Raw genomic sequence first — 13109 nt, 5'->3', positions numbered from 1 at the left:
GGAGCAACAAGCTATCCATGAGCAAAGACCAAGGCACATTGGTGCAGGAGATGCACCCAATACCCACAACCAAAGGGCTGGAATTGTGCCACCTTCAGTAGCAAACAATAACTTTGAGATCAAGAGTGGATTGATCTCAATGATACAAGCAAACAAGTTTCATGGGTTGCCAATGGAGGATCCACTAGATCACCTTGATGAGTTTGACAGAATATGTGGACTCACTAAGATCAATGGAGTGAGTGAAGATGGATTCAAATTAAGGCTCTTCCCATTTTCTCTTGGAGACAAAGCTCACCTTTGGGAGAAGACTCTACCTACTGGAGCTATCACCACATGGGATGCATGCAAGAAAGCTTTTCTGGCCAAGTTCTTCTCCAATGCAAGGACTGCTAGGCTGAGGAATGAGATTTCTGGGTTTGCTCAAAGGAATAATGAGAGCTTTTGTGAAGCTTGGGAGAGGTTTAAAGGATTCCAAACTCAGTGTCCTCACCATGGCTTCAGCAATGAGTCACTTCTAAGCACCTTGTATAGAGGAGTGCTTCCCAAGATAAGAATGCTTCTTGACACATCCTCTAATGGCAACTTCCTCAACAAGAATGTGGAAGAAGGATGGGAATTGGTTGAGAATCTTGCTCAATCTGATGGCAATTATAATGAGGACTATGATAGGACCATAATGAGCTCCTCAACTGATCAAGAGGACAAGTATAAGAAGGATTTGAAGATGGTCAATGAGAAGCTTGACAAGATCCTCCTCAGCCAATCCAAGTCCATTCACTTCATTGGTGAAGAGGAAGCTCCAGTTCAAGAGGGGGAGCCTGAATTTGCTGAGTTGTGCTACATGCAGAACCAGGGAGGATTCAAAGGCTACAACCAAGGAGGTTTCAAGAACAACAATCTCTCTTGTAGGAGCACCAATGTGGCCAACCCTCAAGACCAGGTCTATCCACCTCCTCAACCTCAACAACAACAAAACTACATCCCCAAGCAACAACACCAAGTGTTCCAGCCCCAATTGTGTCCCCCACCAGGGTTTCAGACTAACCAAGGCCAGGAACAAGACTTAAAAGCAATGATGCAACAGTTGTTGATTGGGCAAACACAAGGCAAGATTGAGGAAGCCAAGCAGTTTGCTGAGTTGAATCAAAGGCTCACATCACAGTATAATGATCTGAACATGAAGTTTGAAGGTCTCAACTCCATAATGAAGTATATGGAGAGTAACATTGCCTCTACTTCAGCTCCTAAACCCAACCAACTCCCTGGAAAAGCTGTTCAAAATCCAAGGGAGTTCACTGCAAAAGCCATTCATATCTCTGATGAGGAAGTCACTAAGGACAGTGAAGTCCAAGTTTGGGGGAATTCATTAGTTACTGAAGCCCCAAGTGACGTTTGTGCAAAGCAACTGGAGTCCGTTATTGCACTCGACCAAGTACTCGAACAGCCACTCGATCGAGTGCATGCTCGAGTGGTCGATCGAGTTGCAGACTCAGAAGCTGTCAAGCCTGCTAAGTACATTCCTCCTGCTTACAAGCCACCTCTTCCATTCCCAGGACGTTTCAAAGCACAAAAGATTAAGGAGCTTAGGGAAATCATTGAGAGAAAGGAGATGATGGCTAAGCAACAAGAAGAAGAGAGGGTTTTAAAGGAAGAAGCTGTGGTTGAGGAAGTGTTGGCCATACAAGAGATCACCATTGCTTACCAAGAAGAAGAGAGAGGACCTGCCTTGGAACAGTATGATCCATATCCTCTCTACAAAGACTTTTTGCTTGATTTGTCAAAGAAGAAGGCTGAAGCTCAAGATGAGAAGGATCTTGAGGACCTTGGAGGAGTTATCATTCCAATCAAGCTTAAGGATCCAGGTCCATTCTATCTGCCTTGCACACTTAGCTATCTTCACTACAACCAATGCCTTTGTGATTTGGGAGCTTCAACAAGTGTGATGCCATACTCCAAAGCAAAAAAGCTTGGGAGAACTGATTTCAAGTCCACCAACCTTCATATATGTTTAGCTGATGGGTCAAACAAAGAGATAGTTGGAAGGTTGGAGAATGTCCCAGTCAAGATAGGGAAGGCAAGGGTTCACACTGATTTTGTGGTGTTGGAGATGGACAAGGAACCTGAAGATCCAATCATTCTTGGAAGGCCATTCCTAGCCACTGTTGGAGCAGTTATTGATGTCAAAGAGGGTCTTGTGACCTTGAACATTGCTGAAGATATAGCCATGAAGTTTAACATCTATAACCCAACCAACCTTCCTACCATTGATGATCAACCTTTTACTATCAAAGACAAAGGAGGTCAAGAAGGTTCAAGTGGTGAAGCAACTCCAAAGGCTAAGCTCTCCTTTCAAGATGATTCTGTGGAAAAGCTTAAGAGGTCAGTTCAAGAGTTGACTAGTATGGTTGAGGATCTTCAAGTTAAGCTGAACAAGAGGTCCTTAAGGAAGGCAAGACCAAGGCTCAAAATCAAGAAGAAACATGGTTTGTGTGTTAAGGGTGAGGTGATCAAGGATCAACTTCACAGTGATCAAGAGGTTCCAGGGAGGATTTCATCACCTCCTTGGTATCTAAACCAAGTCTAAAAAGGACACCAAAGTCAAGCTTAGTGACTTTAAACAAGCTCACTAGGGAGGAAGTCCCTAAGGTATCCTTTGTAAATATGGTTTATTTTCCTTGTAGTTTTGATGTGTTTTCTTTTTTGTTTGTGTTGGACAGGCCTTTAGGTGAGAATGTAGTTGGGTAAGGAGGGAATTAGACTTGGAGAAGGAGACTCGCAAGCCCACTCGACCTACCCACGAGAGGTACTCGACCGAGCTGGAAAGGAATTGAGGCCCATTTGATCTTCAAATCACTAGAACGATCGAGTGGAGGGAAGAACAAGAAGAAAAATTTTGAAATTTCAAAATTTGGTCAAGGTGCTCGACCGTGTACAGTCGAGTGTGGGGTCGAGTGGCAGCAAAAAGCAGGTCAAAGATTCCCATTTCAAATTTGAATAGTATGGACGCTCCACCCTTGTCTCTTTGTCCCCTTAGCTTCTTTATATAGACCTTGCACGAAACTATGCCTCTCACATTCTCTCATTTGCTCAAAACCATTGAATTGAAGTTTTAAAGTCTCTCTCATAGCTTATCTTTTGCTCAAGCTTAGTTCTTTCAAGTTTTTGGTTCACTAACCTATTAACTTTGAGCTTTGAGTCTATTCCCTTCAGTTCTATTTGAAAAATGTCTTCAAGAATCACTAGGAAGTCTCAACAAACCGCTGCAACCTCTATGGAACGTCATGATGCTAGCCTTGAATCAAGAGGAGAAGCTGGAAGGGCCACTCGACGCCCCACTCGATCATGCACTCGACCGAGTGGTGGTTCGAGCAGCCGGTCGAGCCAGATGTCGCGTCCAAGGAGAGAGAGAGTTGAGGAAGATCCTGAGAGGACTGAAAGTGAGGAGGAAAGGGAGTCAACTCTCAATGAGTTCATGAGGAGACACAAGGCCAAAGGGAAGATGCCAGCAGTTGAGGTTGAACAAGAGGAGAGTGAGAATGAGAGTGAGGAAGAAAGTGAAAAAGAAGAGATAGAGGATGATGGAGAAGCTGAGTCCTGTGGGTTGTCAAAGAGGCAACTCTATGATGCTTTCATGAGAATGGAGTTCTTAGGGACTAGATATCCACACAAGGAAACCATGGAGAAGCTAGCCATTGGTGAAGATGTGGAGTATCTCTTTGAGAAAAGCAACCTAACTAAGTTTATGGGGCTTTGCATGGAGGGATACAAAGAAGAGAGTTGTGAGTTTCTAGCCACAGTCAAGCTGCATACATATGCAAGGAAGGATTCTGAGTTTGGAGCTGGTCACATTGCTTTCACAATCAAAGGGAAAAGGTATGAACTTTCAATGAAGAAGATAGCCAATGTGTTTGGTTTTGAGGTTGGGAGCAATAGGAGTTTGATGATTCTAAGAGAAGAGCTCTATGCTGTGTGGGAAACCATTGGGGACAACAAATACTACTCATCCTCCAATTCCAAGAGTTCAAGGATAAGGAGCCCAGTCCTAAGGTACTTCCACAAAGCTCTTGCCAACACCTTCTTTGCTAGGAAGGAAACTGGGAATATTAATGAGGGGGAGCTAAAGATGATTGATTTGGCTCTCAATGGAGTCATCTTCCATGCAAGAAATGGCACCATCATTCTTGGGAGCACTGTGGAGACTGACCTAGCAATGGTGCTCATTGACCACATGATTTACTTGAGAAGTTGGGTAGGCAAGTTGGAGAACAAAGGATCAAGAGGAGCACTAACCATTGGAGGCATCATTACTCCAATCCTACAAGCTGCTAAGGTTCCACTTAGAGGAGAAAGGGTTTCACCAAGATGGATTGACTCTAGCTACCTCACCTCTACTCTCATCCTAGCCAAGGAGATGCATCAAGGGAATCACATTTTCAACTTTGAACTTCCAACACTTGGGAAAAAGCAACTGATTTTGCCTAACCAAGAGCTCACCACCATTCAAGAAGGAGCCAACATTGACTTTTGGCCAGCTGAGGAGCATTTGTTTGATGGGATAGTTCAACTTAGAGTTGATGAAGCTGGAGATGTGCAAATGGCTGATGGGGAGGAGCAATTTTACTTTGAGGATTATGAGCCCAACCCAAGAGATAGTAGAGGAGTGAGGGAGGCTACCAAGAGATTAACCCTTCTGCAAAAATGGAACAAATGGCATGGGAAGAGGTTGGATAAGCTGAAGAAGAAGGTGACCAACATGGCTAAGTACATCAAGGGCTTAAAGAAGGAGATTGCTGAATTGAAGAGTGGGAATTCTTCACCTACACCATCAAGCCCTTTGAGGAGGAGTAGCTCAACTAGAGCACTTTCTAGAGTTGCGAACCCTGTGGAACCAGCTAGGGCCTCAATGTATGAGCCAAATCAGAGGAAGAGGAGCTCAAGTACCCGAGAACAACCATTTTCAAGGTACTCGACCGGGTCACTCGAGCACCCACTCGACCGAGCACCTCCAATGCACTCGGCCGAGTTCCAGCCCAGATCACCCTATGGTTTCCCACCTCCAGCTGCTTATCCAAGATATCAAGGTTACCCTCCCATCCCACCCCAGTACTTCATGGATCCAGCACTCTACTAGCAGTTCTACCAGCAGCAAGGTCAACATTTTGACACTCGTGGTCCAGCTCGACCCCCCCACTCGAGCACGTACTCGACCGAGTCCCGGTCGATCCCCATCGTCGAGCTGCCCCAATCTCCACCTCCAAGTCACCAACAAGACCCCAACTACTCCTATGACAGCATGCAGATGGATGTGGACAACTACTTCCACAATCCCTAAGGTACCACTATCACCTTCCTTTGTAGATATCATAGCATTTGACATTGTGTTTTGTTTTTTGTTTTTCATCTTGAATCCTCAATCAAATTTCTTTCACACAGGGACTGTGTGATTTAAGTTTGGGGGAGGGTTTGAGATAGCATTTGACATTGTGTTTTGTGATTCTTATTTCAAATTTTTAGCATCATCATGTTAATACTTGCATAGCATCTAAGGCATAGAAAAACCCTAAAAATTTGAAATTTTTTGCAAAAATCTTTATAAAAAAAGAGTGTTCATGTAGTTTGCACTGCACATTAGGATCTTGTTTAGCATGTTTCATGTAGGATTGTATAGTATTTGCATTAGGGATCTATGATGAGTATTCCCTTGTTAGCTTGTTTATTCACTAGACTAGGATCAATGCCCAAGTTAATAGTACTTTGATGCTAGTTGAGTGGTTAGAATAAGATTGAACCAAGCCTTGAATTCCTACATTGCATTTGGTCTAAATTGAAGCATGTTGAGATTTGAAACCATTTCCTATTTATAAGAACCTAATATTGACTTTCAATTATCAATGTGTGCATTGCTTTAAACTCATGGATACCATATACATATTTGGATCATCTTCTTCCTTTTTACCACTCTTGTTGATCCAAGTAGCTGATTTCCTCATTAAGAATCAGTTCCCCTACCCCTAAACCAAACCTTCTTTCAAGCCATGTTTATTCTTGTGTGTGTGAGGCCTATTTTTTGGATTGAGCTTGGTAGAAAGTGTTAGGTTTGAACTGACAAGAGTAAAGCCTTGTGTAGTTCTAGTTTGCATTTTTCAAACTAGATAGGACTAGGTGGTTCACTTGTTGGGTTTGGGACTTGGCTATTATGAAAAGAAAAGAGGAAAAAGAGAAAGAAAAGGTTAGAGTCTTTAGGAGGGGAATGTGTTTAAGAAAATTTAAAGTCTAGTGAAAGAATGGGAAGAATAAGGTTGTTTAAAGATGGTTCTAGTTAAAGAAAAGAAAGAAAGGAAAGAGAAGTCTAGCAAAATGCTTATATGTCTTAAGAATAAGAAGAAAAGAGAACCATAGCAAATAAGTAAGAATCCCCCATTCCACTAGAAAGATCAAATAAGAAACCTCTCCTAAGACTTTAAAACCAAAAGAGAAAAGGGTGAAAAAGAAGAAAAGAAGTTAAAGGGTAGCACTAGGACCAATTGGGTTTAGATTGATAGGATAAACACTTTGGGTGCCTTTGGGTAGACAAGGTTTTGTTCTTGTATGTGTCTAAGTGTTCTTACCTTTAGCATTCTTCTAAAGCTCAATTCATTTTTTATGAGAGAACCTTGATATTGATAAGCCCTACTCTAAAAAGAGACCATCATTGTCTCTAAACCTTTTACTGCCAAGCCAAATGAGTTTAAGCATTGCATAGAATTGATTCATGTTCTTGATTAATGAATGTTAAAGGAAATGGTTGATTTGAATGCATGTGGATGTCTAAGGCTCAAATCAGTGAAGGTTGTGATATGCTTGTCTAAAGTCTTTAAGTATAGCTCATTCAACTTGCATCATAGTATTAGTAACTTGGACATTGATTCTAGATAGTCTATTTGCAAGCTTTAGGAGCTGAGATCCCACTTTCAAACCTCACCTACCTTCTTTTGTCTTGATTATTTGCTTGAGGGCAAGCAAAGACTAAGTTTGGGGGTGTTGATGTTCATATATTTTACCTTGTTTTCCTTTAGTTTATTCACAACTTTTGCATCTTTTGCTATCCATTTAGGCCATTATTGTGTAGCTTTAGGACTAATCATGCATTAGAGTGTAGTTGCATTGCATTTGCATCTTTTCATGCATAAACAGGTGATTTTGGAGCTTAAGGAGCATGGAAGCAATGCTGAGGAGAAGTGAAGCAATCCTGAGGAGAAAACAAGAGAGTTAAGGCTGTAGAATCAAGGTCCGGAGTCCAACTCGACCGCACCACTCGACCACCACTCGACCGTGTGCTGAGGAGGACTCGACCGAGTGGAGAACGCACGAGAGAAGCCAGCTCGACCAGCCACTCGACCGAGCACTGATCGAGTTGACCGAGCCGTTGACTACTTTGACTTTTTGTATTTTTAGGGCTTCCACCTCACCACTATATAAAGCCCTTGTACCTGCAGCCACCAAAGAGTCCAGCTTTTTAGAGAGTCTAAAACCTAGTTTTTACCTTTTTTAGATATTATTCCTTTTGCACTTTTCTTTTATTTTAGATTTTGTACTTGTTTGAGAGAGAAAGACTAGATTCTTATGTTTTGTTTGTTTCATAACTTTCAAAGTATTAAGATTTCGAGTATTATTCCTTCATCAATATTGTAGATCTCTGTTTCATCTTTCTAATGATGCAAGTTTCATTATTTTCTGGGTTTTTGACATATTTCACCATGTGTTCTTGTGAGTAGTTTGTTTAGGACCTTGAGGATGGGTTAGGCTGGGTTGATCTTGTGGTTTGTTTGATTTGGTCAAGCTTGATTGTTGTAAATCTCTTCTAGGCTAGATGATCTTAATGTTGATCCTATATCTGAGAGGGTAGGGTTTGATTTCAAGCATCTTAGCATCACACCAATGTCTAAGGAGCATAGATAAGGCTAGATCTAGAGCTTACCATTAGGCTTGCTAAGAGATTAGAAGTCTTGTTTGGTTTGAGATGTATTGCTTAATGCCTGCTTGTGTAGATTCTTTTCTTTGTGAGAACAAGTCTAGAATTGCATAGGTTTGATTGTTTCTTGCCATGAGAGTGGATTAAACATGTATTAGAATAGTATGTCTAGAGATCAGCTCAATGTTTGCTTGAGATTTGTTGACCAAGCTAGATAACCACAATGATTAGCTCAGCCCATGAATCCCTCCTCAAGGCCTTCTTTGTTTATTGAAATCCTAGTCTAAATATAATTGCTTGCTTGTTGTTTGATTAGTTTTAGCATTGCTCTGTTTTTCTTGTGTTGCTCTGTTTTCACGTTTAAGTCTAGCTCGACCACGTACTCGACCTACACTCGGTCGAGTGCTGCTCGAGTTCATCCCCAGAACTTGTGTTTTTTATTTGTGATTGTCTTGTTTCATTCTTGTTTCATTTCCATTGCATTCACGTAGTTTCCTGTTCATTACTTGTCTTGCATTAGTTCATTAGCATAGTTTCTATCTTGGTTCTAGTTTCATTATAGCTTTAATTTGTTTGTTCTGTTTGTATTTAGTATCCTGTTCTAGTTGTTTTTACTTTCTGCATTTCATATCTCATTTTAGGATTGTTAGTGACAAACAATCTTTACAATTGGCTTGACTTAGACTCATATGCACATCTTAATTGTTCACAATCACTCAGATAGGATTGACACCTCTTATACTGCAACTGCATAAGGGGAATTGAAACACCCTGACTTCTATTCATTCCATACATCATCATTCCATACATCTTTCTTTCACCACACCACAAAGAAAGTCAGTTTCAACAAGCAAACTTTTATCAGGTCTCTACTCTGATACCAATTGTAAAGGTATAGAGGAATAACACCACAATCTTCTGCTTGGAAAACACCAAGCGAACGCTTTTACTATTTATTCTTATTAAACTCTTAACCGGTTACAAGAATAAATCTAAGCACACTTCTATTTTGTATCTAAACTCTCACCAGTATAGATTTAAAAGATCCAACACTCACCTTCTTAGCTTTCTTTGATCAGCCTTGAAGTTACAATCTCACGAAAAAGGTTTTTTCAAGTGTTCGAGAAAAAACCTACCACACATTACCCTAGATCTTTTATATTCGATCACCCTAAAACCCTAATAAGATCTTCAAGTAAGGCAATTTCTTGTTTGTCACAATCTCACTTTCCTTAACCATCGCGAACGATATTCTCCAGATATCTTCTCTCCCGAATCTGCTTTATCTTCTTATTCCATCCAAACCGGACTTGCCACGTCAGATGTTCTTCCTTGCCAATCTCCACTTGTCTGTTCTCGGATACAGAGTCCTATGACCCAGCAGGTCCTCGTTCGAAACAACACTCTGCTGCACCAACTGCATCTATAGTAAGTTATAGACCCTAACATGCACACCTAAAAACAAAACGATGAATAATCATTCTGAAGTCGTAAAAAATCGAACTTTGAACAATCAAACTAAACTCTTAATCCAAAAATGATGTATTCATTTTTTATGAACATTAATCTATTTTCTCCATAGAATAATGTTGATACGGGATTTAGCACCCCCAACATACTGATCTAAACCAGAAATATATTTCGGTTACTAAACCGGGAATCCGGTTTAGAACCCAATTGAATGTTGACTTGAGGCCTGTTCAGAAGAAGGAAGCCCAGTCCCGAAGACGGAGAGCCGACTTCCCAATTCGCCTGGTGGTCGACTTGAAGAGAAGAAGCAACTTTCCTTATTTTAGTTTAATTTATAAGGAAAGCTAATATATTTTGTAATAGAGAGGAAAGTATAAATATAGAAGAGACTCCCTCATTGTAAATCATGAAGCATTGAATACAATAACTTAAGTTTTTCATTGTTCTTAGGAAAACCCTAACTTGAGTTCTAAGAGATCTAAACCTTTTTTCCGATTTTAAGCTCAGATTGAATTTCTTGAGAGATTGCTCCCTTGAATTTGTTTCCCCAATCAAACAAATTCATTGTGGAAACTTAGCTTCTACAATTGGCGCCATCTGTGGGGACGCAAAATCGTCTTTACAAGTTAATCTCTCAAAGCAGCTCGACCGAAAGGTTCCCTCCAAGCCTATGACAATGTCTCCAGTCACCAGCAACGACATCATCGGCGCAAACCGCACCTCCTCAAGTGTATCCGACGTCACGGGCCTAGCACCTCCTCGGGGTGACACCGAAGCACAAAGTGACGCTCCAACCATGCAAACGACAGCTGTTTAAGTTCGTCGTAGCGTCGCCACGTCGGTCAACCCAACCTAGAACTGCCCTGAACTCCCAGCTGAGGTCTGATCTGAAGGGGATCCCAGCCAGGGAATAGGGCGAACACGCGAACAATCGGTCCACCTCGATACGGAGCATTTAGACGAACCACCCTTGAGCGGGGAAACGATGCGTGCCACAAAGCAACAACCCGGGGCCCGAACCGAGAATCCCCCTGATCGCACTACGACAGCGGTCCAAAACCCACAGGTCGTCTCTATGGAATATTTCAAGATCTTGTTCGGCACCATGACAAAAGAGATCTACCAGATGATCTCCGACACCAATCGCAGAGTCGATGCAGTCTTAACCCAGACGACCCCATCACCAGTCTCCATGGGGCAGTCGCCTGTACTCGGGACAGGCGATCTTACCCGTCGTCTCGATTTCTCGGACATACCGACGGTCAACCAATCAGAGCGAAGGACCCTCCTTCCACAGGAAACATCGACCCTCCGCCCATCAAACTCGGGCTCACGGATCCGTGAGACCCTAGTTATCCCGATCGCTCCCTCAACAAACACAGGAGTTTGCCTCAAGATCGAGGAGATCCAGTCGCAAATTCGCGGCATGAGCTCGCTACTCCACCTGTCTATCAGCACAGCTCCTGAGATCGACAGGATCGTCGAGGTCACTCGGCGAACCCCCTTCACTCAGCGGATTCTGCAAGCTGCCATACCGAACGTCCAGCTGAAGCTCCCAACCTACCTCGGGGATAAGGATCCAGTCCTTTTCATGACATCCTTCATGGCAACTGTAGCCAAGGCGCGATTCACTAACGAACAGAGGGATATCGGATGCTGCCAGCTGTTCGTCGATAGTCTTTCTGGCCCCGCCTTAACTTGGTTCACAAGGCTCGAGCCGAACTCAATTGACAACTTCAACCTATTGTCAACGGCCTTTCTCAAACATTATCGGATCTTCATCGAGCGAGGTGTGACGAGTTCGGATATCTGGGAAATGGCCCAAGAACCCGGTGAGCTCATTGGCAGTTTCCTGGGCAGGTTTAAAGAAAAATTAGTAAACGTTTCCATCCCAGAAGATGCCGCGATCACTGCCTTTAGGAAGGGTCTTCTTCCTGGATCACCCTTACGGAAGATACCGCGATTACTGCCTTTAGGAAGGGTCTACATCGGGCCTCCCGATTTGCACTCGTGGAGGATAAGGACGCCCGATTGGCCGCGAAAACGACCTCGACACCATCTTATCTCCCGAAGGCTAAGAATCAAGACGAACACCACGAGCCCCAAAAGCATCACGACCCTCTGGATCGAAAGAAGGGGGTCTTCCATGCAGTCTCTGAAGTAGATGGCCAAAAAAAGCAACCTGCGGACCCGAAGGAGTTACATTGCGATTTCCACATGATAGCCAACCACTCCACGCACGAGTGCGTCCATCTAAGAAATTACCTATATGGAAAGTACCTTTCTGGCGAAACCGAAGCTGTCTTTCAGCCCAAAAGCATCCGCGGAGGCAGAGGACGCGGCGAAGGATAACGAGGTGGTTGATCTAATGGTGGCCGCGGTGCAGGAGGTGGCGGGCGAGGATACGTAAACAACAGCCTGACTAACGACAATTAACAGCCAGCAAATCAAGTGCTCGCAAATCGCCAAGACGAAATGCCCCAAGAAGACGAACTACCTGGTCCTCCTAAGCGACAGAGAGGGCAGAATCCCGAGCGCGGCAACTCCCCTCTCCGAGGTCGAATAACTATGATTCTGGGCCCACCAGAGGATTGTGTTGACCCCGTTCGAGCACTGAAGAAAAGGTCGCGTCAAGTTTGCAACCTTTAGGCAGCCTCGAACTAACCTCCGCTCTGCGCGGATCCCATATCATTCACACCAGAGGACGCCAAAGGAATCCAACACCCCCATTCAGATCCCCTGGTCATCGAAGTAGCTATGGCCGAGATCAATGTTGAAAGAGTCCTGGTCGATAACCGGGAGCACCGTTAATGTTCTGTTCTGGCGGACGCTGGAAAAAATGGGCATCACACCAGAGCAGGTGAAACCGGAGACTCGAACGTTGACCGGCTATGACGGGATAGCTAAAATGTCGATGGGCGACGTAAAATTACAAGTACGCGCTGGCGGGGTGACCCGGAAAACTAGATTCATGGTCATCGATGCGCCCCCAATTTAGGGGCACCGTGGATATACGCGATCAAAGGATGGCCCGATCATGTTCCGTAATCGAAAAGGAGCAAAGGAAAACGGAGTACGCATAGCAATTACAGAGCGGGGACCACCTTACTGGTCCTCATAAGCCGGAGCGAGACCATCTTAAGTCCCCGGAATGTCGGATCATCCAGGCAAAAATCGATCCTTCCGATCCTCACGAATTGTTGGCATCGGGGCCGAACTCAAGGACCAAATGAAGACAAAGCTGATCGCTTTTCTGTAATCTCGGTCCTCCACATTCGCTTGGTCGATGAAGGACATGGTCGGGATAAGCCCCGAAGTCATCTGCCACAAGCTTAACTTTCACCCCACGTTCAAACCGATCAGGTAAAAAAGCAGGCGCTTGGATCCAGATCGAGCAAAAGCAGTCCAGGACGAAGTCGAACGATTACTCAAAGCAGACCAAATAATGGAGGTCCAGTACCCCGATTGGTTGGCTAATCCAATCGTGGTCAAAAAGAAGAACGGCAAGTGGAGAGTATGCGTGGACTTCACCGACCTCAACAAAGCGTGTCCTAAGGATAGCTTTCCCTTGCCACAGATAGATCGTCTCGTCGAGGCCACAGCCGGAAACCAACTGCTTTCGTTCATGGACGCCTTCTCGGGATACAACCAGATCGCCATGAGCTCAACCGATCACGAGAAAATG

General features: G+C 43.7%; 1 non-coding gene across 1 annotated transcript; it reads right to left on the bottom strand.

Annotated features, from left to right (window-relative positions):
- Positions 1 to 394: 394 nt before the first annotated feature.
- LOC147935131 (small nucleolar RNA R71) lies at positions 395 to 501 on the bottom strand. The gene has a single exon (XR_015573277.1). It is a non-coding gene; the product is annotated as a small nucleolar RNA R71 (small nucleolar RNA).
- Between the last annotated feature and the right edge of the window lie 12608 nt (positions 502 to 13109).

The sequence above is a fragment of the Camelina sativa genome, chromosome 11, assembly GCF_030686135.1.
Source record: "Camelina sativa cultivar CO46 ecotype springtype chromosome 11, ASM3068613v1".
Taxonomy (NCBI): Eukaryota; Viridiplantae; Streptophyta; class Magnoliopsida; order Brassicales; family Brassicaceae; genus Camelina; species Camelina sativa.
Note: the sequence above shows the minus strand (reverse complement) of the source record. Positions and strands in the feature narration are given on the sequence as shown.